The sequence below is a fragment of the Limulus polyphemus genome, unplaced genomic scaffold (genome assembly GCF_000517525.1).
Source record: "Limulus polyphemus unplaced genomic scaffold, Limulus_polyphemus-2.1.2 Scaffold832, whole genome shotgun sequence".
Classification (NCBI taxonomy): domain Eukaryota; kingdom Metazoa; phylum Arthropoda; class Merostomata; order Xiphosura; family Limulidae; genus Limulus; species Limulus polyphemus.
The window spans coordinates 207,888-213,929 of record NW_013666442.1 but is presented as its reverse complement, the minus strand read 5'-3'; the positions used below and the strand labels follow the sequence as shown (position 1 = coordinate 213,929).

At 29.9% G+C, this 6,042-nt stretch overlaps 1 protein-coding gene across 3 annotated transcripts in view; it reads right to left on the bottom strand.

The window, feature by feature from the left end:
• Positions 1-6,042, bottom strand: part of LOC106460768 (E3 ubiquitin-protein ligase RNF115-like) — a 126,580-nt gene that overhangs the window by 53,839 nt on the left and 66,699 nt on the right. The window lies entirely within an intron of this gene.

The following is a 6,042-nucleotide window of genomic DNA, read 5'->3' as shown; positions in this document are numbered from 1 at the left end:
TTATGTGTTTTTAATTTGTCATCTAAATAAAGTGATTAATGTTGCAATAAAATCTGCAAATATCAATTAATTGATCTTGTATTGTTTACTGGAAATCAATCAGTACATTTATATTTGTAATTTCTCACATAAGTGGATAAAGAATACTGCTTCACAAGCTTTTCCTGTATGAACACACACAGCTGCAGATTCCAGACGTGCCAATACCTGTCACAACTCTCACCAGAACACAAATTCAGAAAAGTATGAGGTGTGGTGCTACAATCACAGTCCATATATATAATGTAGGAAAATTAAATTTATAATTTACTTAAGAATAAAGTTATGCAAACTATAAATCACAATGTAATGGAATATAAAAACAAATTGTACACTTCATTCAACATTAAAGAATAAAGTTATACAATTATAAGTAAGAAACTTAATACAATGTTAAAAGAAAACAAAAAAAACAGTAAATTTACACTTTATTTAACACTAAGGTAGCCTAAGAGTTGGCAGTGGATCCTGCCAACCAGTTACCTTCCCTCTGGTCAGCAGTTTAAAATTAGTAGCAATGGCAGATAACTTTACTACCTTTACCATAGCTCAAAAACAAAGAAACACATATAACACCCCATCTGAAACGACAAGAAAATTTGGTAGCAACATGAACTGAACGAGAGACATATGAAACACAAGGCAACCCCTAATTACCAGGGAATGCCAGCCAGCTTAAAGCTAAACAAACTAGAATTTATCAGAAATATAATAATGACAAATCATACAGGCAATATTTAGATTACTTGTATACTTGAAATAGTCACAAACACTAATATCAACTAATCATTGTACCAACATTATTTGATTTAATCATAATTTTGTTTAACTGATTATTTTACATGAAACAACTCTAGGTATATTGACTGTATCAATTAATTAAGTTAATCCTCAGCTCTAGCTTATATTGTATACACATATACACATGATAACTGTGTGAATTATAATTAACTTTTTAGCCTTCCTGAATTCACGACACATTCAAGTTGTATAGACTTCTTTATTTCAAAACCAAAAACTAAACTCTAACTGTGAATATTCTTATAAGTGCTATTCAGACTCACAAGACAAAAAAATAATAATATAAAATTTAATTTAAATTAATATGCTTATGACTTTTATATGCTTAAGTTACCTGCTAATATTTTTTTTTACAGGAGTGTCCCAAAGGTTAGTAAAATGGAATTTTTTCCCATCTTCTGACAAACAAGATATTTAAAGTTGCAAACTTTATAAACAGTGGTTCTTGATTATAGTTAATCAAATATCATAAAAACATTTGATATATAGAGGTCCTCCTTTTCAATGCTATTTATTAATTATATATTTTCACATATGATGATGGAAAGTGGAATCATTTAACATTATGCTATGAAATTAATATTATTGCTAAAATGACAACACATAATATGAATCGAGCATACAATGTTTATACAATGTTACAAGATATGTAACATACAACTCAAAACTCACTTGAATACTGCAAAAAATATAATTGTATGCAACATCCTATAAAATTTGTAAAATTTCCATTATGCTAACATTTAATTTTTCAAAACAACCAAAAGCAAGGTATTTCCAGTTTTATTTCCTTTCTTAAACATACATATATACATAATCAAAAACAATGGGTAAGACAAAAGTTAACTGCTCCAATTCACGATATGCAAACATTATCAATGATGTAATAGTTTTTCATTTCTTTAAACCTCTCTTGGTACAGAAAGTTAATTGCCCATTCTCAATATGTTTTTATAGCAATTTAATGTAATCAGGTATAAAATAAAACTGTAATTTGTTAAAAATGTACAGGTCAACTAACTTTTTTTCCTCATATACTATACTCTTTTTAGTTTCTCTATTCATAATAACTGAAAGCTTTCTGTTTCCATTCTACCTCAACTATAAGATTAATCAATGACTTTCCAACAAGTATCTCTATACTATTATATTTTTATTTGTTGGTCAAGGGCTTGATCTGACGAGATTTGACAAAACTGGGGGAAGGGGGGGGTCATTCCACATTTACTTCAATATATGAATAAGTTGTGATCAATAATAAAAAATTGCACCACATCATTACAAAAAGAATATTTTTTGTGCTCTGTTTTGAAAAATAGAAATTTAACCACACACCTAGATTTTGACACAGGGAAATTGAAATTGTATCTGACTTTGAGCAGGAGCAAAACCTTTGAGAAAGAAAGAATATGTGCTTACAAGTCACTGAAAGCACACAAAAAGTTTGAGGAAGGATATGTGCAAAAATAAGAAGAGGAGTGACACATAGTGATTATAAGAGTCACTTTTGTTCAGGCAGAGGTGATAGCATCCATGTTACAGTAGACGTACAAGATATTTGTTTGCCTTGACCACAATGGAAATGTGATGTGTAGGGTATGTGAATATGTTGCATAGTACAAAGTCCAGGAATAACGCCCATTTTGTTTTAGATTTCAAGCATTACCTTTTCATATTTTGTTTATGGAAATCTGATGATCAAGATATTTCATAATAATCCCCTAAACCACAATTTGCCATCAGTGTAGAACTAAATCTTCTTGTCATAAGGATTTTTTCATGTGTTTCTGAAGTAATCATTTAACTATTTTCAACTTATAAAATGTTTGGACCCCAGATCATGAATGTATGAGTCCACAACTCAGTATACAATTTTGACTAAATATATTTTGGTTTGAAGGTTCAAGCAAATGATAAATTCAAAACTTTTTAATAAGCTTAGGTCCTGATTGTAATTTTTGTATTTTGAAAATACATGGCTTATGGAAACTGACTTATTTCGACAGTTGTTGCAGCATAGTATGCAACAAAAGTCCAGTCCACCCAATGTCAATGAATGTCCCAAAGTCATTTTAATCACTGTAATAATTTATGGCATTTACATGATCCCATAAAATAATAAACTTGTTTCACTTTGCTGCTTTTCTTCTTGCCAATTGTAGCCTACACTTTATCTAACTGTGCATTTTCACATGAATTCTCTCAGTTTACTTTAACAAGGCATGCACAAGCAAAGTAAATGGAAAGTACAGTACTATAATAGTCCAAATAATGCTAGAGATTAATTGGTCTAAGATCATGCATACAATATGATGACAGCTAGTTTGAGTGAAATAACCAGTTTTTGAATAAAAATGTTTAATTTTTGGGAATTTTTTTAGGCTGAACATTTATACGTAAATATGTTTGTTTATAATTAAGCACAAAGCTACACAATGGGCTATCTGTGCTCTGCCCACCACAGGTAACGAAACCTGAATTTTAGCGTTGTAAGTCCACAGACACGTAAATATGATTCTCCTTCTTCCACAGAAAGTGCTTCTGAAACTTACATACAGGTCTTAAGCTCAGAAGGTTTGTATTTTCTTAACCCTACTGACATGGGTCAAAGGCAATGTCATAGTGTTTGTTGACTGGCATTCAAAATTTTATTGAACTACTATCTTATAAATGTATGTTAATAAGTTTGGTATCAAATTCTAGACTATAATTCAAATTTTAGTATTATACATTAGTTAATTTCTTAATTTAAAAGTAAATATAAAACATAAATCCTAAATATTGATTTTTGTGTGTCATGTGGTATGTTCAATGCAGCAGATATTTGTCATGTCCAAATACAAAGTCTATAGTTTCTTACAAATTCGAAACTCAAATTATTGATAAGCTAGAATGTAAAATAAGAACCTCCTATCTTTTCTATTTTCTGAGATATTAATATATTTATTGAATGATCCAAAGTGGCCCCACCCACCTCTTCAATTTATGAAAATACCTGCTTATGTACACCTACTTCACCCAATGATGTGTGTATAACCAATTGAAAGCTCAAACTGTTTCTATAGTGGTTTTCTCAGCCTCTGCAAAGTATTTGCACAACAAACTCTTTCTTTTCATGCTAGACTCCAAGTAGTAAGGTAAGACATTAGTGAGCTCAAAATTTCATATATTTTGGACCCAAATACAGCTTAGTTACTAAGCTTGATAAATTATAGTGGAATCCAGTGGCATTGATATAGTAATTTATGACTTTTGGAAATTTCAAAATGTATACATAAAACCTATAAAAAAATCGTTTTTCATCCTCCACATGCAAAATTTGATACGGCTTAGCAACTTAGGGCAAGCAGCAAACAAGTACAAAGTTCATAACTAGAAGACATAATAGTTTGCTATACTTCTTCATTTACTGTTCAATGTTTAGAAAAAAATAAGTTTAAGATCTTATTTGTAAATAGTAATAATGTATATACATATAAAATGTATTATAACTCAAATATGACTGTATTTTACAAAATACTAGTCCACTGAAACACAGCCAAGACAGGTTACTTGTAAAGGCCAGTTCTATACTCTTGGATACAGTAACATGAGCGAATGTGTGCCGCGTCATTGCAACTTCTGTATTGTTAGCCAGGCATGGCTGAAAGGTCAATGCTAATATATATTGATGTATAATGTTATGAGATTTAAGCTATTTAGACTAAACATTTGTGTTTGAGTTATAATTTGTAGTCATTCTAAAATGAAAAAAGCATAATTTATATACATTTCCTAATTTTTTATGGTGGTTACGAGGTCAGGCAAATTGACCCAACCTGTACAGAGAAACAGTAGTGAAAATAACAGATAAAAGATAGTGTTTTCTAAAAAAAGGTTTGATAATTATCTGGAGGTAATAAAGATTTTGCACGTGAAATTTGAAAATGTTCTGATGCATAAAAGTATTTTTAATCTTAAAATCAAAATTACTTTGAATGTTGGATACTCAACATTTGAAAAAAAAAAAAGACATTAGGAAAATATTACTTACGAAACTTTTAATCTTAATAAAAAATCTGATGTTTTCCCACACAAAAGCCTTGTAATGTTTCCGGATAATATGAAAAATTCCGTGCACATACGCTTTACTAATTTAAAAGTTAAGCATGACAACTATAACAAGTACAAAATGTTACAAAGTTGGTCCTTGGGACTGAGCCCATGCTGAAACAGTTAAGAAGACAAGACATTTTTACCTTTAAAAAGTCACAGAAAGGCTTCAATCTCATACATATCTAAAATTTATTTTAAGAAATTATATTAAAAAGTAAATAAACTAAAATCCGTAACTTTAATGTAATTTTTACCAATATGGTTGAATAATTACTTAATACATAATAATATCATACAACTAGTGTGCTCTCTTGCCTGACAACGAGTTTTTGTTTTTTTCTCTTGGTAACTACTGAACTTAACTGATTTATCATTATTCTTAATTTATATATGTAAACCAATACCTCAACATCTTAATAATGATACTCTGACAAGCTTATTGCAATGTACTCTTTTAACCCACTCTCTCCAGGTACCCTTTACTGCGCATGACACAAGGTTTTAGTGTCTTATATTCAAAATTTTATTAAACTACTTTTGGTTTATGTTATACCAACTAGAATAGCATAAAATCTTAGCTAATAATCCATATTTTAATAGTATAACGTTTTAAGTTCTTAATTTTACAAGGAAATATATAAAAAAATCCTGAATTCCCACATGACACATTTTGTCTTAACATGTCACCATTCCTACTTTATCCATCACCCCTCGAATAATGTACAAAATTAAACGTAAAATACTCTCTATAAAATCATTATTGCTCAAACAGACCATAATTTTTATAGCCTTCCATTTTGTTTGGTTAAAGAGTCATCAAAGAAAATCAGAACCCTCCTGCCACACCTACCTGTCACATCCTCTCTATCAAGATTTGTTAATAGTTCTCTCTTATGTTTCATTATATATTACCTATAACCAATAGAAAGTCAAGGTTTTCATTTATCAAATGACATATTGTATAACATTGTGTTCTGAACAGACAATTGTCAATTTCACTCAGAGTAGCAACATCGTTCCCATGGGAAAGTTAATAACTAGCTTGAATGAATTTGTAATGGCTTTTGTCGCATAGTTAGAAAGCCAGTAAAATTTTGAGAGGTAAGT